We start from the raw sequence: 22,625 nt of genomic DNA on the forward strand, positions 1-22,625 counted from the left end.
GCCTGTTCTGCTCCCCACTCTGTCCCTGGTGAATCCTCTCACCCCCTGTACCTCTGGCCTGAACCCCAGTTCTGTATGCATAAATAAATCTTTAAAAAAAAAAAAAAAGAATTTGCCATCTTCCCTAAATCAGAAGACCCAAGTCAGGTAGATCCTCCCATTGGTAACCCACTCCAGCTTGGTCCTGCCCAGTGGCTCTCCAAGCTGGCATCTCCCCAGTGGTCCCGAGGGACGCAGTTCTGGAAGGCAGTAAAACTCAGCCTCCCGGACAATTCCCTTTCCTCCCCACCCAGAGAGGGAGACAGCAGGCTGCTCAGGCATTGGGGTGACACTGCCCATCACCGTCACTGAGTCTCTGGAGGGAACCAGAGCCAGGGGAGCCAAGAAAAGGCGGGTCCAGGGCTTGTATCTGTCAAACAAATGGATAAATTGTTGGAGATCTAAGACCTCACCGTGCCTGGACTGCTCTAGAGGCTGTGTGGCTGCTGTCTGCACGCTGCAGGCTCTGGGCTTGGCTGAGGGACACGTGCTCAGGAAGGCGCAGAGGTGCTCCGTGTGTGGTGGAGGGGGGACCTTGGGGTGGAGGTCTGCATTCCAGTCAGGAGCTGTGTTGAGGGTGAGGGTGGGGTGGGGGAGTCAGAGTTCACAGGTCAGCACTGTCATTCACAGGGCCTGGGGGACAGAGCCTCTCAAGTGTCAAGGAGACCTAGGAGGATGACCGTGAACCTCGTACACTGGAATACATGACAGCAACCAGAGTGGCCATCAGTGAGCATCGTAGACTATTGAGAGCCAGAAGGACCTTTCGATATCATCCCATTCTCACTTCTGATGCGGAGAAAGGGGCCCGGCTGGCCAAATGACTTATCTAGACTTGTTCAGGAAATCCCCACAAGGCTCAGACTAGAACCTATTCCGATGGTTCAGCATTCAGATGGCTGCCGCTGAAATCTCTAACAGCTCCATTAGCTGCTCCCAGACGCTGTGGTGGACACGGCAAAAAGAAGCTAGTCTGGCGACCCTGACCACTGGAGGCCAGTAGCTGGCTGAAAGCAGAAGTGTTCCAGGAATGGGTACGCAAGCACCAGGAGCCATGACGGTCAAGCAGACACACAGGAACAAGCCGCAAACAGGGGCCGGCAGGGGCAGATGCAGGATGGGCTGGACTGCGTGAGAGTTGACATAATTGACTCCAGGAGAGAGTCTGCTTTCCTTCCAGCAACATCTAAGTGGCCCTTTATGTTTACTAAGCATTGCATGGGCATGACCTCATGAAGCCTTCAGGGGACCTTGGGAGTAATCACCCCCATTTTGCAGATGGAGAAAGAGTGCCTCGGTGTTTACAGTTAAAATTAGTTGTTTCAAAACCAGGGTCAGAACCGGGAGCCTCTCTGTCTCACAAGCCAGCGTCTTCTCGTCCTGCCTATTGAATGAGAAATACAGTTTCTCCTTTGGGCACGTTTTGGCACCTGGGTGGAGGAGCCGCAAGGGCAGAGGTCCCCGCTGAGGATCTGAGCCTTTGGGTCTGCGCAGCCTGCGCATGTGTTATGTTTATGGGCCCTTCTGAGGTTTATCCTTCTGCCATCAAGGTCTCTCCTGTTTCCATGGCTGGCTGGCTGGCTACCAGAAACAGGTCAGACAAGTGCAAGTTCATGCAGGGGGATGTTCCAAGGAAACAAGGTTCTGGGACCAGTGAAGTGGAGTGAGGGGGTGGGAAAGAGAAAGGGAAAAGGAGCCATGCTCTCAGACCTATACCCCACATTTCTGGATGAGCCTGCTCACTGCTAATCCTAATACAGGTGCATCTTGGCTCTTGTCCCAAGCCCAAGAGCTGCTGGCTAGTGGCTGGGGGACTCGGATGCCTGGGTGACAAATGAGTCACGTTGGGGGCTGGAGGGAGGGACAGGCCTTGCCTTGCTTTTGACTCTGATCGATTGGGTCATGTCTCTTGGGGTTGCTTTTATGACTAACATCCATCTACTTCCAGACAAAATTGAAAGGAATTAATAAAAATGCTTTTGGCCCCATCCACGGGAGTTATACCACCTCCCAGATGAACCTTGATTCTCACAGGCTGCGTTCCATCAACTCCAAAATCCTCTGACTCTTGGAAGACACAGCAAAGGTGAGACAACTTCCCCAAGGTCGCAGAACTGTCACTGTGGTCTTCAGCACACCTTCTCCTGGCATTTGCTGGAAAGTGATAAAGACTCTCTTCGACCAAAATTTTGATCAAGCTCTGTGTGGAGCCCTCCTTTTGACTAGACCTTGTCCTCGGGAGCTGTCCTTAGCTTGCCTAGCCCCAGTTTTAGGAAGAACCCTGTTAAGTCTGTTTAGCAAGAATTCCTCTCCCTGCCCCCCTCCTTGATAGCCTATCGTCCACCCTTAATGTCTTGTTTTGTTTTTTAAAGAGTTATTTATTTGTGCATACAGAACTGGGGTACAGGCCAGAGGAGCAGGGGCAGTGAAAGCCTTCACCAGGGACAGGGTGGGGAGCAGAACAGGCAGATGGACAAAGTACACTGCTGAGGGGAGCAGCGGGCGGGTCACGAAAGGTCTGCTGTGCCATGTAGGTCACCTCCGGGGCCGGGGATCGAACTTGCACTAAAGTGGCTATGGCTAGCTTGCAGTGCTGCGCCCTAACCCATTGCACCACCAGGGAGGACCCCACCCTTGATGCTTAAGCCCTGGGCCTGCCTTTAGCCAGACTACTGTTAGGTCACTTTAGTAAGAATGTCCCCACCCTTGATGTCTCAGTAATTTTCTACCTCTGACCCTTCACTCTGCTTGCTAGCTATAAGCCCTCAGCTGCCTGCTTTACTCCCAATGGAGCTCAGCTGTACCAGTCTTTTTCCAAAATCGCAATAGATAGAATGCAACGTCTTCACTGCCTTCAGTGGGGGCCTAGCACTATTTCTCCTGAAAAGAAGGCAAGAGGTGTCTCTGACAGTGGGACCAAAGACAAGTCCACGAGGGGAGGGGTGGGGGTTGGGGGGAGTCTGAGAAGTTAAGACCTGTCTGCCCCAGGTTACAGACAAGTCTGGATGGCTTTGAGATGCTTGGAAACAGTCATGGATGTTTGGTAATTTAAGGAGCAGGAAACTCCCTTTGTAGACTTCACAATGTAGAACAAAGACAAGCAAGGCTTTGGAGTCAGAAAGGTCTAATGTGTATCTCACATGTAAACAGCGACTGTTTGAACAGTCTGCGTGGTGAGGAGAAAAACACATTCCCTGTGTGCTGTGAGGACTGAGTCAGGTGGCCAGACTCTGCGTGGCAGCCTAGCAATTTCTGGGGGTTCTGGAGTCGGGGGTCGGAATTTTGTGAACCGCAAATGGCCAGTAGCTCTCTCGCTGTCTCCTCTCCGAGCTTTGCCAGACAGGGAAGTGGAGCCTGGGGCCAGCAGGGGCTAGGTCGGAGCAAAGCAAGAGCCAGCACTTCCTCTGATTCTCTCTTGAGTTCTGTCCCCTGCCCACTACCATCCGTGCCCCTCAGTGAGCAGTCACAGAAAGCCAGGCATTCCTCTCGTTTGCCTGCCTGTATCTCAGTATTAGCCCTGCCAGTGGACACCGGGCATGGCATAGCCGCTGGGGGGAAGCAGGAGCTGAAGAATGTGCTGATACAACCAGTGCCTCTTGTCACTGTCCTCTGCTAAGGAGCCTCCTCCTGCTCTTGACCAGACCACTCTTCTCCCAGCCTGCCAGCTGCCAGGGGAGTTTCTTCTCCAACAGGTGTCACATTTGTGCCCGGAGACAGACACCCTGATCTCAGGTGACAGATAAAGCATCACCAGGGGCTTCACATTCTGCCCTCCCAAATGGGCTATTAAATTCTCCACCAGCTGGAACTTTGCCAACATCCCTGCTCTGCGCCATGTGGACTTGTCAAAGGCTTGAAGGTGATCATCTGGGCTCTTTGGAAAAATAAGGTGAACATATATCTGTCAGTACCTTTTTTTACATACATTTTACATAATAAGCTCATCCATATACTATCTCACTGCATCCTCACAAACCTCTCAGAGCAATGCCAGCCATTTTTTTAAAAAAGATTTATTTATTTATGCATACAGAAGAGGCAACGTGAGATTCACCAGAGACAGAGTGGGGAGCAGAACAGGCAGATCAACAAAGTACACTGCTGAGGGGAGCAGCAGGTGGCCCAGGAGAGTTCTGCAGAGCCATGTGGGTCACCTCTGGGGCCAGGGATTGAACTAGTGGCTGTGGCTAGCTTGCAGTGCTGCGTCCTAACCCATTGCACCACCAGGGAGGGCCCAATGTCAGCCATTTAAAAGACGAAGAGACAAAAGCAGAGAGGTAAAGCCATCCGCCTAAAGTCACACAGTTCCGGGAACATAATAAGTAGTTGACATATGGCCATTTATTGCTTTCTTATTATAATACTGTTGCATTCATTACTCCTGACCTCTGGACTGATTCTTTTGCCAAAATGTGCTGTGGTCAACAGGAATATTCACCAGGAAGAAAGAAGTTCCTTGTTCTTTGGCAGACTTGGGATAGCTTTTGAAGGGATATCTGGCAGGACTTGCTGATGGGTTGGAGAAGGAGGAGAGAATTTGGAACGACTGGAAGATCTGTGACCCGCGCAGTGAGAAAGTTGGAGTGGGCATCTACCAAGGTGGGGAGTTTAGGAGGGGTGCCAGCAGAAAAGGGCAGGTGTCGGGGTAAAGCTCGGAAGAGCAGTAGATGCACCGGGGTGGGCATCGACTTCTTTTTCTGGAAGCTCCAATTCCAGTCTTGAGTGAGGAGTCTGCAGGAAAAGCCTGGCACCTTTCTTGAACCAAAATACACTTTGCAGTGGACCAAAGAAGGACCCTTCCATGGCAACAGGAAGGGAGGGTTGAAGGAAGAGCCTAAAAGCTGGGTCCCACACACTCCACCAGTGGTTAAGAGCCCAAAGGATGAGTGAACGCAGGCAATTTGCTAGGAAGCATAGGAACTAGACAGAGAAAAGATGATGAAACTCCAAGAAGCCAGAGACCAGATCTTTGTTCCACTAGTGAACAAGAGGTTGTCCAGGGAGCAGAGGTTGTAAAGTCAGGACAGAGTTCCACAAATGCCAGGATCCAGCACTGAGTTCTAGGATGAAGAAGTGGGACAGTGGCTCTGACCTTGGCGTGTGTGTGACCTCAACAGCCGGCCACACATTCTAAGCAGAAGAAAGTTGCTATGGCCAGACGTCAGCAAGGCCTGAGCCCCACGGGCAACCTGAGGTGGCACAGGAAGTCAGAGATGAAGCCAAGGACTGTCACTTGGGTGGGAGTCTCCGTCTCCAGGGCAAACCCACGCAGAGACAGGGCTGTGAGGGTTACCGCCCCTCCCCAGACCATTACAGCCCAGGGCACAGGCAGAGAGGCTGTGAGGCTTTACTGTCTCCTCCCCAGGCCATTACACCCCAGGGAACTTGATGCAATAGAAATGATTATTACTGTAACCATGACAGTTAGCATTTGTTTTGGGCATTGATGCAAATATATGTGTATGTGCATTAAATGAAATACAGGTTATGTTATTTCATATGACAACACTACAGGAACACAACACTAAAACCCCGCTATGGTTAGAGACATTTTACAGGAGTGGAGTGGGAATGGGATCAAAAATGGGGGGGGGGGGGAAGAACACTGGACCATGGTGATGGCACACGGGTGATTTGGTGATGGCTATTCTGGTTCTTGGTCTAGCATGGAGCGGCAGCGGCTTGGGGTGCCGGGGAAGAGGCTGGTGGTGCAGCCCTTATCTGTGTGTTCATTAAAGCGGTGCCAGCGAGACTTTGGGACCCATCTCTCCGGCTCCCCGCCGCCCTTCCCACCTGTGCTCTGCAGGGGAGGGAGATGCAACGAAGATGGGAAGAAGCACAAATGGTGTAAAAAACAATTATTTTAAAATAAAAAAAAGCAAGGTTCTGCTTTAGGGGAAAAAAAATCTACTATGATTAAAGTACACAGAGGTTAAAATCTACTGAAAATCACAAAGGTAGTAAGTGACAGGAGCCAGTTTTTGAGCTCAGGACAAAAGCCTGTGTCCTTAACTCCATGAGCCTGCTGTCCACATTTGCCATCACCATCCTTATTGCCCAGCATCAGACATCATTTGGTCACTGGCCCATCCTCTCCCATCCCTCCCTAGTTACCTCCCACTCACCCACCCACACCTGCCACACACGTGTGTATGCTTGCATGCAAACACGTCCTTACTCTCTAATTTGGCCACTAACATCTCTCCAGAAAAGGCAAAGAAGATCAAGAGGGAGGATGAAGATCCAAATAGTTCCCCAGGCTGCTGGAAACCTGGGCTTAAAAGCACCTGCTATGGTCCCTCCTCAACACGCAGGTAAACCCCCAGCTGTGTGTCTGTGAGCAGGGCTAGCCCTGCGGATTGGCACCAGCTGGCTCAGCTCCATCGCCCTCCCCTGCAGAGCACAGGTGGGAAGGGCGGAGGGGAGCAGGAGAGATGAGTCCCAAAGTCTCCCTGGCGCCTCTTTGATGAACACACAGATAAGGGCTGCACCATCAGCCTCTTCCCCGGCACCCCAAACCGCTGCTGCTCCGTGCTGGACCAGGAACCAGAACACCCAGTGGAGGCTCCAGCTGCCCGCCAAGCAAGACCTGAGCTCTGCCAGGGCCGTGGCTGAGGCAGGCAGAGTCTTGCCGGCGAGGCGCAAGGGACTGTACCCACCGCCCTGATGGCTCCGCCTCAAGAAGCCCAGACGAAGGCACTGGAGCTGTGCCAGGTGTGAGCTTGTGCATGTCAGGCCTGCTGCCAGGCAGGCCTGCTCACCCAAACATCCAGGCTCAAGTCAACACTTTCAGGGGCTAGCGGAGGAGAGGCGCTAGGCTGTGCGTGCTGGCTGTCCGCACAGCCCAGCTCTGAATTTCCATTCCCTCAGCTAACGATCTGCTCAGTCTGGCCCCAGAAGGCTTGGCCAGGCCCTGAGACACTTCTAGGACATTGTCACCCTCACCATCGTTGTTACCCAAAAACCCCAAACAAACAGCCCCCCCCACCCCCGACACCTCAGGCTGCGTTTCCTGGTCAGTGCTCTGAGGGGGACATGGACAGCCTCAGACGCTGCTTTGTGCAAAGGGAATTTTGACTGAAGACCCCGATGAAATAGGATGTTTTGGGGAACCCTAGAGTGTCCCGGAGTCCAGGATTCCTAAAACAGGCCCAACCCCCTGCACAGGGCTCGCTGGGCCTTTCCTTTGGGCTTGTGTGTGCACCCCCCATCCACACCTGTGTCACCTGCAGGGCACCCCCAGGCTTGCTGTGCTTGAGGCAGACAGACAGGGGTGCATCAGCCAGCAGGGCTAACGGGGCGCTGCCACACGATGGTGCTCGATGGTTCTGCAGGGAGCATGGGATACGATCATTTATCCCAGGGTTCAGGAGAAGCAGGAGAAGCAACACAGACGCCAGGAACAGCCGGGTTCCGTGAGACAGCAACGGACGAGTTTCAGCAGGGCTATCACCAGGGCTCACCCGAAGATCTGACATTGACCAGGGCATTCAGAAGCCAGTCAAGCCATCGTGGGGCGACAGTCTAGCAGCTAGGCAAAGCCAGTCTCTTTCTCCCCCTTCTTCTCAGGTGGAAGGAGGCAGTGGAACCCCGAGATCCCAGGCAATGTCCTTCCCAGCTAGTGGACTTGGCTTGAGGGAGAGGGGTAGCTTCCAGTTAGAATTTGTAAAGGAAATCTCAGGTGTTTCTATGACAGAAGATGGTAAAGAAAGAAAGAGGAGAAACCAGAAGGAAAAAAAAAACAAAGACTTGAGGAGAGAATGGAGATGAACAACTTTGGAATGCAGCTTGGAAAAAACAAAAACAAGAAAGGGCATTCCCCAGCTGGTGGTGAGACAGGAGGGGGTAAGGGGGAGCTGTTAAGGAATAATCATGCTGATTATGGAGAGAAAGCCCTCCCGCAGCCAGCCCTCCCCCACGCAGTGACGGCTCACAGATGAAAGCTTATGCGTGGAACAGCCGAAAGCCATAAACGCTCATGTGCATTTGCTCATGTGCATTTGCCGGGCCAGCCAGTGCGCAACGCCCATGCATTGTCTCATCTTCACAGCATTCTCAACAGTCCCTGCAGGCAAGTATCAGTGTTGTTCCCGTGTTGCAGATTGAGCAGATGGGAGGGTCTGTGTCTGCCCAAGACCGCACAGACTCCAGGTAACAGAGCTGAGATGTTCAAACCTGACTCATTTTTTTTTTTTAATTCTTAAGTAATTTGCACAGACCCTTTTGTTTGTTGAGTGAAAAAACAATCAAGGGGAGCAGGAAGAGAGAGGGAGCCTGAGCCCAAGAAAGTCTGGGGCCACTCAGGCATTAGGTTTGGGATCAGAAGCCTTGGAGACAGAGTCTCCGCCTCTCTCCACCTGAAACAATAATGGGACAATGGCTTCTCTTAGAACAATTCTTTTCAGACATCTCGAGGAGTCCCTTTCTGCCTAGGCTTGAAAACAAATAAGCATTATCTGATCTGAAAGGCTGCCAGCTGCTAGCCTCGTGAGGGCTGGTGAGGGTGGTTCACCAAAGCCAAGCTGAGGTTGTTGTAACCTGTTCTCCGGGAGGGGATGAATGGGAGAGGGAAGGCATGCGAGACAGTTACTGCTCTCCCAGGGAGGAGTCTGGGGGTTCTGCTTTCCTCTTCCCCATAAAGCATCATGTAATAGAGCCTCAAGGGTTAGGCCACACCAAAGACAGAGGTGTGTCCCCTCCCTGAGCGAAACATCCCACCACAATCTCGCTGGTGTTTCATATCTTGCTTATTCTTCTTATTTTTTCCCAATCCCATGTTGCTGAAGGTGACACAGAGACCACAGATTCGTTGTGGATCTATCTAATGTCAAAGGTGGCTGGGCCTAAGCCTTTGCCTCTTGGCCCACGGCTCTGTGTGCCTTAACAAGTGCTCTCCTGTGGCTGCTGGAACTGAGTGGACTATGGGAAGCCCGTCTGGGAAAGGCACTGTCTAAACCCAAGCTACAAAAGTGTTGAAGTTATTGAAAGCACTGTGCTGGAAGGAATGAGACCTTGCTTGTTATTATATCCCCATTACAGTTATCAGCTGAAGTGAACAGCTTAAACATACCCCAGTTTCTGAGAAGGGCTCCCATGGTGAGACCCTGGCATTGGATACATGTGGAGAGAATGAATGACAAGGAGGGTTTCAAGAGGGCTGGGTGTCTGTCATCATAAAACTGATGAGTGTCTTCAGAACTCAAGTGTAGGCTCGGGACTAAATGAACTGACAGACACCGCCACTCTGAGAAGTTAACAGCTACCGGAAGAATGCCTCCATACCAGTGGGCATTCAGATGGCACAGATGGCAGAGTCACAACCCAGAGATGCTGCTGAGCAGCTTTGTTTAGGCCCTCCCTGGTGGCGCAGCGGGTTAAAGCACAGCACTGAGAAGCTAAAGTCACTTCCGCATGAGTTCGATCCCCGCCTGCCCCGGAGGTGACCACATGGCGCGGCAGACCTCTCCTGACCCGCCCGCTGCTCCCCTCAGCTGTGTACTTTGTCGTTCGGCCTGTTCTGCTCCCCACTCTGTCTCTGGTGAATCCTCTTACCGCTCCTGCACCTCTGGCCTGTACCCCAGTTCTCTATACAGAAATATATAAATCTTTAATAAAAAAAAAAAAAGCAGCTTTGTTTAGGACACGCTATCTTTTCAATATTTAATACCTAGAGTTATATGTGTGGTCAAATATAATTAACATAAAAGTTACCGCCTTAACCACTTTCAAGTGTTTATAGCTCAGCAGTATTAAATGCATGCACATTATGGTACAACCACCAACTCATCCATCTCCAGAAATTTCCATCTCCCAACATTCAAATTCTAGACCATTAAACAAAATACCCCATCCTTCCCTCCCTCACCCCCCAAAACCTCCCTTGTACTTTCCATCCCTGTGACCATAACTATGCTCAATACCACATATAAACAGAACCTAGTTGGTTCTTTGTTTCTGACTTATTTCACTTAACATATTGTTTTCAAGGGTCCTCCAGGACATGTCAGAATGTCCTTCCTCTTGAACCAATTTCTATTGGGTCTATGAACTATATTTCGTTCATTTGTTCATCTGTCAACAGACACATGAATGGCTGCCGCATTTTGACTGTTGCGAATAATGCTGCTAAGTACACAGACGGGTTCAAAGTTCAAGTCGCTGCCTTCTTTTCTTTTGATAGGGAACACCCTCTTAACCCACTGAAAAGCTATCCATTCATCCAGCAATAAAAAGCAGGAAGGCCAGGAGTCCAGGCTGGCAGACACACAGAAGCAAACCTCACATTCAACTGCGAATGGGGGAAGCCTGGGTAGGCCGCAGCGGGTAGGAGTGGTGAATAGCACTAGGTGGGGGCAATCCCAGCGGACAAGGGGAGGAGCAGGACTTCTGAGTGGGCCCTGGGCAGGCTCTTCCCCGGGTATAGTGATGTCCTACACAGCCCTCTAGCCTGTGTGGACATTAGGGGCTTCGACAGACCCCAGCTTCAAAGAGACTTTGTGGTACGTGGGTCTCTGTGAACCCCAGCTTGGTCCACTTGCTGTTGGTTACCCAACCTCAATGAGACAGGCGCAGAAACTTAAAGGAAGCATTAAGAACCTTCTCGAGCAATCGCACTTCACTGCAACATCAGCACAGGCAATGCGAGCGCCTCATTGAACACAGTAGGGACCATCTGGGATGTTTTAAATTCTGGTGGTGAGTCTCACACGGTAAAGCTGCACACTGCTCAGAGGTAGTAGCAAAACTGTGTTCATCAACGACAGACTGTGCACTAAACACCAAGACTGGAAAAACGGGTCCTTCTTTATTCCAGGTAACATCTGGGCCAGCCCCTCTTCTTCCCTCTCCCCTCCCTCCCTCCCTCCTTCCTACCTTCTTTCCTTCTCTTTCTTCCTCCCTAACTTAGGCAGCCAGTCAATATTTCAGTTCAAAACTCCTCTGTGTACCTGCCCAGAATACAAATTTCCAACAAAGAAAGTATGAATGGCCCTTACTTGGCTGGCCCTTTGGGTAGAGGGTGCGTTGTAGGGAGTGATGGTGAAATCAGCAGAGCTCCATTAGGATAGGTGGCGGGAGGTGACAGGCACATCATAGGGATGTTCTGAGTCCTCCATGTGAAAACAGCTTAACTCTAAATAATTGTTATGCCTAAAATTGGGACTTGTCAGAATCACTACATATATATATGTATTTAAAGATTTATTTATTTATTCATACAGAACTGGGGTACAGGCCAGAGATGCAGAGGGTGAGCGAATTCACCAGGGACAGAGTGGGGAGCAGAACAGGCAGATTGACGAAGTACACTGCTGAGGGGAGCAGCGGGCGGGTCAGGAGAGGTCTGCCGCGCCATGTGGCTCTCCTCTGGGGCAGGCAGGGGTCGAACTCATGCGGAAGTGGCTTAAGCTTCTCAGTGCTGTGCTTTAACCTGCTGCTCCACCAGGGAGGGCCAGAATCACTATATTTTTAAAGCAGGGGATACCCAATGTAGATGGAGCTGAAAGTATTGAAGACATTCAGGCATTGGGGCTTTTCTACAATATATTAGAGACTTTTCAGACTATGTTGAAGATGGGAGACGTGATTATTTATTTAGAACAGTCTTGGAAAAATAAGTTCCAGTCTCATGCAGATAAGCAGAGTTTTTGCAAAGATAAGCTAAAGTATTCACCTGTCACTGTCTTTGAAAGTGATATATCATCATTTCATTTTAACTTCGTTTTAAAATCTTTAAGAATGATTAAAGTCCAAGGGAACTCAAAAATCATCACTGGAGCACCAATATTCTACATAGTAGGAAGCAGAAGACTTGAAGTTTGGGGTCACTGCAGTCACAGCACCACAAAGCAGGACTCCTCAGAGCCTGTCGCTAACCAGCTAACATGAGGCTGCTGCCAGGTGGTGGTCAACTTTCACCCTTTTCAGCCACAACTTTAAATAGGAAACATTTCACACTCACTCAGACAACTATAAATCAGAGATATTCTGCAGGGAAGAGGCTGGGAGAGGGGATCAAAACAAGGGCTGGGGGCCCTTCTGGTGGTGCAACAAGTTAAAGTGCAGCACTGTGAAGCTGCCTGCAGCCACTGCAACTCAAGTTCGATCCCCAGCCAGGGAGCTGACCCACATGGCCTGGCAGACCTCTCCTGTCTTGTCTGCTGCTCTCCTCGGCAGTGTATTTCAGTCAATCTGCCTACTCTGTTCCCCACTCTGTCTCTGGTGAGCCCTCTCACTCCCTGCACTTCTGGCCTGTACCACAGTTCTTTATGCATAAATAAAAAAACGAAGGCGGGAAGAGCACAAGGGATTAAAGTGACAGTGCACGGGTGAATTGCTGTAGAAATTCTATGGGTATGCACCTGATGTAAAATATATGCAATAAGGAAATTAAACACAGTAAAAAAGATAACTAGGAAAGATTTCCACAAAGGATTACTGGCTTTCAATGAAATATCTCTTATTGTTTATATCAAATTTTGTTCCCTTACTGGAAAAGTATTTAACCTACATACATAGAAATAGCTTCACGTATATTAAGTACTACTTTGCTATGGCATCTATTAACAGTCTACACTTCTCTGGGTTAACAACCACTTTTTAAGGCAAATGAACACATGTAAGGATGCTTGAGAACATACCTGAGGAACAGAAGTCAAGTCGGTCGATATTATTATGTTTGTTTGCTATTTTCACAAATAAAAATCTGCTCTGTGGACTGCTGTGTCATTGTCAAAATATCTACCTTAGCTCAGAAACTACTGGCTCTGGTACTACAAAATAATCCGTACCAGTCCCTTCTTCCCTTCACAAGCACAATGAAACATTGACTCGAGATGGCTGATCGACTATTTCGTATACGGTTTTTATATTCCGTGTAGCAAAGCACCAACTCTATGTGTGCAGGGAAAAGAAAAAGTGCAATTAATAAAAAAATGAAAATCTGACTAAATCAACTGGTTATTTGATGTATCAGTGACATTATTTCCTGAACCCCAAATCAGCACATGTGGTCTGACCAAGGCAATAAAATGTCTGAAACAGTTTATCTTTCCTAGAAACCCAGGCCAAGTAGCACATTCATTTGATGCTAAATGATCAGTTCCAAGGATCTCTTGTCCTCAGGTTCACTAAATTGCTAAATTTACCATTTTTAAAGATTTATTTTATTTATTTATACATATAAGAGCTGGGGTGCAGACCAGAGGTGCAGGAGTGAGAGGATTCACCAGAGATAGAGTGGGGAGCAGAACAGGCAGATCGAGGAAATACACTGTTGAGGGGAGCAGCAGAGGAGACAGAAGAGGTCTGCTGCCCTATGTGGGTCACCCCCCTGGCTTGGGATGGAACTCATGCTGCACTGACTGCGGATAGCTGCTTAGTGCTGAGACTTAACTCCTTGCACCACCAGGGAGAGTCTAAATTGCTAAACTTAATAATAAAACGATTAGACAGGACGGGTCTATAACCCTACCTAGCTCACTTATTGCTGGGTTAATAGGCAAGTTGGTTAAAGATACACAAATAACTGGAGCAGATAAAAGTTCATTCTGTCTCTCTCGTCCATGCCCTGCCCCCAACCACCACCAATTTCTCACACCCTTTTCGCTTCTCTGAGCCAGCAGGCCCATCCAGGCCTACCAGGATGCTCTCAGGAAGCGACAGCTGGCCCAAACCACAGAGAGAGTGGGGCAGCACAGTCACTTCTAGGTCAAATGTATTTTGAAACCCCACACACAGAGGACATATGGAGTGGTGGGAAGCCAAGAACATGAAAGTGACTAGCCTGGCAAATAAAAAAAACACAAAACTTTCACAGTAAACATCCCAAGGATGATCGCATGCTCTCCTGAAAACGAGTGGGCAGCTCAATTCCATCCACTTCTTGCTGAGGAATCTGTGCTCAGAAATGGTTGTCACTCAGCTGGAATTTCTATGCCAGATTTGACTCCCATCCTTACTTCCCAAAGAAGAAAGTAAACCACAGAGTGCTTTGGAGAAGGAGCCAGCGCTACAAGAAAGCTGAAAAGCAAGAGACGCTTACTACCACTCTGCCGCGTGCTGCTGACAGTTTAATATTTCAGCCTTTCAGATCTGTGACCTCTCATTTTACCTGTGTGATACCTAAGTGGGATCTGGAACATTCTCCCACTTGGAGCACTTGAGAAGACAATGGAGGCTCAGAGAACTTAGATTCTTTTTTGGCTTCCTGAGCATAAACTTTGATATTTAATGACTGTAATAGCAGTCAGTATCCTAGTAATACATAAAACTCTGGGGAGTCTATTAACTGTTGAGCAGCATTCCCAGGTCCCAGGGGAAAGCGCTTTCCCTCTTCAAAGAGCTTGTTGTAGGCAATTGGTAGAGTAAGATGCAAATATTCCCTCCAGTGAGCTGAGGTACCGAGCTCGGCTTCCCTGGAGTTTACCCCCTATGAACCAGATACAGGTTTCTCACAAAGGTTGTACAGTCTGTTATTTGTTTTGAATTGGCTTCTTGGATCACTTTATTAGAGTTCTGATGGTTGCACTAAATGAACGGAATTTTTTAAAAAGAGAAAGAAGAAGACCTGCAAAATTACAGAGGAAGCTGCATTTACTGAGCGTCTATATGTATAGATTTCCCAGACTCTGGGCAGGCATCAAACACAGTGTCAAGAACTAGTTTCAGGGCCCTTCCTGGTGGCACAGCGGGTTGGAGCACTGCACTCGAAGCTAAACCAAGACTTGGCAGCTTCAGTGCAAGTTCGAGCCCCGCCCCTGAGGTGACCCACAAGGCGCAGCAGATCTCTCCTGCTTGCCCGCTGCTCCCCTCAGCAGTGTGCTTCATTGATCTGCCTGTTACCCCCACTCTGTCTCTGGTGAATCCTCTCGCCGCCCCTCCACCTCTGGCTGTACCCCATTTCTGTATGCATAAATAAATAAATTGTTTAAAAATGAAAAAGAACCAGTTTCAGGCAGCAGACCTCTCCTGTCTCATGCTGCTCCTCTTAGCAATGTATTTCAATAAATCTGCCTATTCTGTTCTAAAAAAAGAAAGAACCAACTTGAGAGCCTGAAAGTTCTGTAATTAAATCACTTAATGCCTTCCCAGCTTGGAATATTTTCTGTGTGACCTTGAGTAAGTCCCTTAACTTCACAAAGTCTCTGTAGTCTCCTCTACCTGTTCCTTACCCTCACTCCAACCATTCAAGATTAATCAGGCTCATGAATGAATTAAACTAATATTTGTGCCATGCAAACAGGAAGGTTTCTTTAGTATCTGTGGCATTAGCTACTATTTATTGCCTACTGTTTGCCAGACATTTCCCGGCATTTATTTCCAATGTACACAACCCAATAAGGGGAGAATCATTCTCCTAATGATAAAATTGGGGTTTAATCAGCTTACATATTTGCTCAAGCGGCTGAACTGGGACTCAAACTAGTTCTCTTTGGTTCCAGAGTCCACAATCTTCCCACTGCTGCCCAGTAAACCCTTACCTCCACCTCGTGAAACCAATATTATGGCGAGCCACATGTGGGGTGGAAATAACACTAAACACCAGCTGGGTCAGGAGGGAGAAGTCACAGCTGAAGACGGCCGTCACCGCTCACACATGGCTCGGCAGGGTGTTCACACCCCAGCCTGGGTCTTTGCTATCACACAACTCTGCTCCACACTTAACAGCTCGGGGCCACTACCACACTGGGGCAGAACGAAGCACTGAACAAAGAGGCCTGGAACTCAGCAAGGAGGTTTCCAGTGGTCAGGGGAGCCGCAGTGGTGAGGCAGGTCTGCAGCAAGTGATCGGGAAAATAGGTGGAGCTGAGAGGCCTGGGAATGGAAATAATCATGTCCCTAAGGTGACTCAGGTTTTGCAGGGCAACATGGAATATTTTGTTTTGCCCCATCCAAGCTCCACCCAGGACCGAACTATAAAAGCCACTTAGGAATATTACCTCCCTCAGTTAAGAATGCAAAAACAGGAAGCAAAAAGTTAACATCCCCTGTGATCCCCACGCTCCTTCCTCTGGGCTACGGCTCAGTCCTTTTGTTAGAAGCCCCCTCATTTTTCCTACCTTTGAAGGCTGGATAACTTCTGGGCATCAGTCTGTGGACCACTCCTCTTTCTTATCTACACCCCTTGCCCTTGCTAATCTAGTCTGATTTTTTAAAAAGATTTATTTATTTATGCATACTGAACCGGGGTATAGGACAGAGGTGCAGGGGCGGTGAGAGGCTTCACCAGAGACAGAGCGGGGAGCAGAACAGGCAGAAGGACAAAATACACTGCTGAGGGGAGCAGCGCGTGAGACAGGAGAGGCCTGCCGTGCCCTGTGGGTCACCTCCCCGGCCAGGGGGCGCACTCGTACTGAAGCAGCTGTAGGAGCTGGCGCTGCGGCAGCCTAACCGGTTGCGCCACCAGGAAGGGTCTTTTATTTTTTTAAGATTTATTTATGCGTACAAGAACTAGGGTACAGGCCAGAGGCATGGGGATGAGAGGATTCACCAGAGACAGATTGGGAAAGAGAATAGATGGATGGACGGAAACACACTGCTGAGGGGAGCAGTGGGTGAGACAGGAGAGGTCTGCTGCGCCCTGTGGGTCAGCTCCCTGGCCAGGAGCAAACTCGCACTGCCGTGGCTGCAGCTGGCTTCAAAGTGCTGCACTTTAACCCCTTACCCCACCAGCGAGGCCCCTAATCTGATCCTTTTGAATACCATTTGTACTCTGATTGCTTCCCTAGGTCCAGCCTCCTCCCTGAACACACAGACATGTCTGATGTCATTTGACCACCCAAAAAACAGAGCAGCTGCTTCACAGGCCTAACTTCCAACTCTTGATTTCCACCCACAAAAAATGCTCCTCCCATTCCACCCATCTTAGTAAGCAGCAACTCCACCTTTCTACTGCTCAGGCGAGAAACCTTCTAATAATTCCTAATTTGTCTCCTCACTTCCCCTCCACCAGCAGGGTCTGCTGATCCTACTTCAGAAGTTACCCGTCTGCCTCCTCCTCCCTGCGCTACCTCTACCACCCTCGTCCTTCACGTCATTTCTCATCTATCCTGTGCTCCCCACCCTCTCACCCTACAGTTCAAGAGATAGCCAGAGCCACTCCACTAAAATGTAAGTCAGGCCATGCCAATGCCCTATTTCAAATGCTCCAATGACTTCCCAGCTCAATCGGAATATAATCCAAGGTCCTGATTGTCTAGCAGAAAGACTTGCTGGGAACAGACCTGGTTTACACAGGTTGTTCTAGAAGTGTTCTAAAAGCACCCACTTTCGGGCTTGAACCCAGGAGCACAAGGATGGTTCAACATCAGAAAATCAATTAATGTAACCTATCACATCAACCGACAGAAAAATGAAAGCACCCACTTTCCATCTCTAAAGTCTCCCAATCTAGAAAATAAATGATAGGGTTTCTCTACTAATGATGACTCACAGTAAATTCTTGCCCTAACCTCATCTCCTGTATCTTTACCATCACTCCACAGCAGGTACATTGATTTCTTTATTGTTATTCCAATTTGCCAGACACACTGCACCTACCTCAAAGTCTTTTTACTTCTACCCCAAACCACTCCCCTTTTATTTACATAGTCCAGCTGTTTCCTTCACTTGGGTCTCTGCTAAGTAGCAGAGGTCTTTCTAGACATTCTCTCTACAATGGCACTTTCTATTTCCACCCCATCACTCTCTCTTTCATCCTGTGTTATTTTTCTTAATAGCACTTAATACTATTTGACACATGATGTGTGCACGTGTATAAGGTCTATCTTTTCTCCATACATATTTTGTTCATTATGCTTAACACGTAGTGCAACATGACACTTTTGAATGAATGATGTCACTATTAATAGTATCCATCTAGTTTCATATACTAGTTAAGAGGAATTAGTGTCTAGTTATGTAATACTAATCTCTAAATAGTGGTTTCCTCCCCTAACAGAGTAGTGTTAGGAATTATTTTATGGGGGTATCATAAGGGTCAAACGAGAGTGGCCTACAGTAAGTGCTCAATAAATACTGAAGATGATAAAAATATATTGTAAATAGTAATGCACATTTAGTATTAACCAGGTGCCAGATAGGGTGCTCTAAACATTGGACAAATATTATTTAATTTTCCCTTTGCAGTAGATACCATTATTATTTGCACTCTACATATGTGAAAATGGAAATTCAGAGAGGTGAAGTAACTGACCCAAAGTCACAGAGCTGCTCAGTGGCACAGCCAGAATTTGAGCCCAGTGTCTCTGGTTCCAGCATCTCTTTTATCTACTCTTCAGCTTTGATTACAAACTCTTCCTATGCACAGTCCCTTTTGTTTCCTAAGAATCCCAAGTGTTCACAACTCCTGAATGACAGATATGCATTCATCTCCTCTCCTTGTAGGCCTCCCCACCCTAACTAATGTCGACAGGTAACAGGGCCCTCCCTGGTGTCACAATAGGTTAAAGCACAATGCTATGAAGCTGTCCACAGCCATTGCAATGCAAGTTTGATTCCCAGCTGGGGAGGTGACCCACATGGCTTGGCAGAACGCTCCTGACCCGCCTGCTGCTCCCCTCAGCAGTATACTTTGTTGAACTGCCCATTCAGCTCCCCACTCTGTCTCGGGTAAATCCACTTACCACCCCCACATCTCTGACCTGTACCCCAGTTCTTTAAAAAAATAGATAAACAAAGTGCCCTACCTTTTTATTATTCACAAAATAAAAATATTTACCAGCTTTTTTTGCTTTAAAAAAAAAGGCTCATGTTACATATTTATTACTCTGAAACTTTGCTTTTTCTCATTCACCTCATGGACATTTTTCTAGGTCAAAGCACTTTGTGTTTAAAAAATTGCTGCAGTAATACCCGATGATAGGGCTATAGAATTATTTAGCAGATTATTTTCACATCAATAGACATTCAAGTGCTTCCAAACAATGCCTCAAGCTTCTCTGACTTCTACAGAACAAGTCCAAAGTCAAATTATGAGGCATTGCACATTTTAAAAATGTTTAGTAATTGGCATATTACTTTCCAAAAGGTTGAAAATAATTCACATTGTCACCAGCATCACTTAAAGAAGCTCCTGTTTCCAAGCAACTCCATCAGCACCACATAGTAATCTTCAAGCCTTTTGCCAATCTGGAGTGTGTATTTCTTTTTTTTTTTTTTTAAGAGTTATTTATTTGTGCATACAGAACTGGGGTACAGGCATGGTGAGAGGATTCAGCAGAGACAGAGTGGGGAGCAGAAAAGGCAGATCGGCTGAGGGGAGCAGGTCAGGAGAGGTGTGCTGCGCCGTGTGGGTCAGCTTCCAGGGCTGGGGATTGAACTCTCACTGAAGCGGCTGCAGCTAGCTTGCGGTGCTGCACTCTATCCCGTTGCACCACCAGGGAGGGCCTCTGAAGTGTATATTTACATTATACATACTATCCTGCAACTTGCTTTTCCCCCTCAATTATCACTCTGGAAAGTGTTTCCAGAGTTTAAAAGGCTTGCTGCTTACATCAGACAACTGGCTTCCTCTGGAGTCCATTTGTCCCCCACCTGGAACAGTTGATCCATGAGTGAAATGCAGATAAGCATGTTCCCTACCTTAATTAGCAAGAGAGGGCAGAGATTATTTTAAAGCAAGTACAGAATCCCTTCCCATCCACAGAGACAGCTATTATCAAAAGGACAGATAATACGTGTTGGCGAGAAAGGCAGAAGATACAGGGACCCTCACACACTGCTAGTGGGACTGGGAAATGGTGTGGAAAAGTTGCCCAGTTTGTTAGGGGAAGTATGACGCTCCCCCTACTGCTCTGGGCTGCCTGCTGGCGACTGGGGTGAAGCTGTGTAATGAGGAAGGAAGGTGGGCAAGGGAATTCACTTGTTCCTGCAGCCTGACTTGCGCCTTGTTTCTGCTGGGAGGAGGCACATGGAGGAGGCGAGACTAGGAAGAGAAAGTGGGTGAGAGACACGTGAGGAGGCTGACAATACTGTTACCCTGCTTGCACTTAATTTTGCTCCTTTTATCCCAGACTTGCCGGCCTTTTTCGCACCCTCTTACTGGAAGGTTCCCTCCCAGAAGGCTTCCTACTAGAAGGCACCTGACACTTTTGCCAAATTGTGGGGCCTCAGTAGCTCTGCTTCTGGCCAATCCTATTTGGTTGGGCGTTTGCCCATGAGGGGATGAGTAGTAAGGAGCAATTTACTGGCCAAAACAGCCTCTCTTCTCTTCCCTCTCTAGGAACACAAATTCTATTAATTGTTCATGCTGGGTCCTCCCTGGTGGCGCAGTGGGTTAAAGCACAGCATTGCAAAGCTAGCCACAACCACTTCTGCATGAGTTCCCACCCCTGGCCAGGGAGCTGACTCACAAGGCGCGGCAGACTTCTCCTGCCTTGCCCGCTGCTCCCCTCAGCAGTGGACTTCATCAGTCTGTCTGTTCTGCTCCCTGCTCTGCCTCTGGCGAATCCTCTCACGCCCTGCACCTCTGGCCTGTACCCCAGTTCTGTATGCATAAATAAATAAATATTAAAAAAATTTGTTCACACTATGGTCTGCTTTACTTCTGTGCACATGGATGGCTGGATCCCTTCAGAGTATGCAAGTCTCTGTGCAGCTTGGCCATGAGCTAATAATACTCCTCAAAAGACTCAACTCTAGTTGCTAAATTCTATTCCACGAGAAGTAAAAACTGGTCATTTATAAGAGCCCAAAGTGGAACTAACCTAAAAGTCCATCAATGATAAACAAATGAAAAAAAAAAAAAAACACAGTGTAACTATACAATGGACTATTACCCAAATAAAGAGAACATTGATACCTGCTACAACATGGATGAGCCTTGAAATGTAAACGCTAAGTAAAGGAACCAGACATAAGCCCACTCACAGGCACTGTTCAGAACAGGCACATCTATAGAGGTGCAAAGCAGATTAGAGGTTGCTAGCCCTGGGGGTAGGGGTGATTGCTAAATGGGTCGGCTCTGTGTTTCCTTGGAGAATGATCTGGAAGGAGAAGTGCTGGTGGTACAATTTTGTGAATTGTACAAACCACTAAACTCTAAGCTTAAATGGACAAGTAGCACCTAATGGCTTCTACGCTTCCTTCCACCCCAACACCCCAATAACTGATTTCTCCTTCGTTTCTTCCTCCCTCTCCATATAGCAACACCCCAGTTTAATTATCACAATCCCTAGAGTGCAGGCAACAGGTTTCTTTTCAATGCTGACTAGGCAGGCTTTGTGGATGGTACCACCCTCCCTCTTACACCCAGCCCCCTCCTCTTTGTACCCAGATTATTTACTTATTAAACCAATTAGATTAAATGACCCACCTGCACCCTTGGCACGAAGAGGGGTAAACAGCTTACACTTAAAAGAGCCTGCTTCCCTATTGCTCCAGCCACTCACCTGACCCATCCCTGCCCCCACCCCCCTTCAGATCCCAGGAAGAAACCTCATAATAGAGGGGTGTGGGGTTTCTACCCTTACCCCCTGAGCTTTTCGCACACTAAAGAAGCCCACCTCAACCCCTCAAAGAAGGGATACAATAGTGTTCTTATTTTGGCTGAGTGCAAAGCCAGCAGGCAACCAGCTCAGCATCTGGGCATCTGAAGGTCCAAGTCCCTGTTTTTCAAAGACTTATGTGCAAACTTTGGGACTCTGGAGCCATCCTGCCTTTTGCTGCCACACCTTGGTCCCTCACAGTGGTAGCCCACTGCCATTTCTTAGGATGCCTGTTCGCGGCAAAATTTGCACTGAGAATGCCTTGGAGAAGACATGCAATTAAACTGCTGTAGTCCATCATTCATTGAAAAATAAGGGCAAGTATCCAGAGTATTCCTCTTGCCTCTAACTTCAACTGCGGTGTTAAACTTCAACCAGATAGGAACAAGGGTATATGAAAACGGTCTATATCTGACCCATGGGAAGACTCAAGCAAAGGGAAGGAAGACCCACACCTTCGTGAATAACCTTAGTATGAGAAAAGTTCCGGGGCCAGGGGGCAGCTAGAAAACCCACTCCCCCCCCACTATTATCATCAGGTTTCTTCCTGTGAGCTGAGAAACCCTGGGGTTTAAAGTCAACAAAATATTGTGCTTATTGAAATAAGCCAGAAAGAAAAGGAAAAATACCGATGGTTTCACTTATAGCAGGAGTATAACGGACCAGGCGAGAAAATAACAATAATGAACAGTTATAGACCAGAGATATTTTGTGGGGGTGGAGTGGGGAATGGGGTAAAAAACGGGGGGGGGTGTTGGGAGGAGGGAAATGCACTGACTATGGCGATGGCACGCGGGTGATTTGGTAGTGGGAAGCCCACGGGGATTACAACTGAGATGGAAAAAGGCACAAAATGATGTAAAAATAAACTATTCTATTATTTTAAATAATAATAATTTTTTTTTAAAAAGTCATCAACAAGCTGAAGGGGTGACCGGGTGGAGGGAGTAGAGCAGCGCCTTGGAGTGTGAAGAGGTTTCTAGATCTCCTTTGCACCTGTCCCCCATGACACACATCACTGCCCTGCCATGTAGAGCACATCGGGGCACTGGCCAACAAGGCGGACAGGAATTCTCTCTCGAGGTCACAGTTAGAACAACC

At 48.2% G+C, this 22,625-nt stretch overlaps 1 protein-coding gene across 1 annotated transcript in view; it reads right to left on the reverse strand.

The window, feature by feature from the left end:
- B4GALNT3 (beta-1,4-N-acetyl-galactosaminyl transferase 3) overlaps positions 1 to 22,625 on the reverse strand; it is a 79,575-nt gene that overhangs the window by 24,843 nt on the left and 32,107 nt on the right. The window lies entirely within an intron of this gene.

Source organism: Condylura cristata, unplaced genomic scaffold (assembly GCF_000260355.1).
Source record: "Condylura cristata isolate star-nosed mole 26May11 unplaced genomic scaffold, ConCri1.0 scaffold00034, whole genome shotgun sequence".
In the NCBI taxonomy this organism is placed as follows: Eukaryota; Metazoa; Chordata; class Mammalia; order Eulipotyphla; family Talpidae; genus Condylura; species Condylura cristata.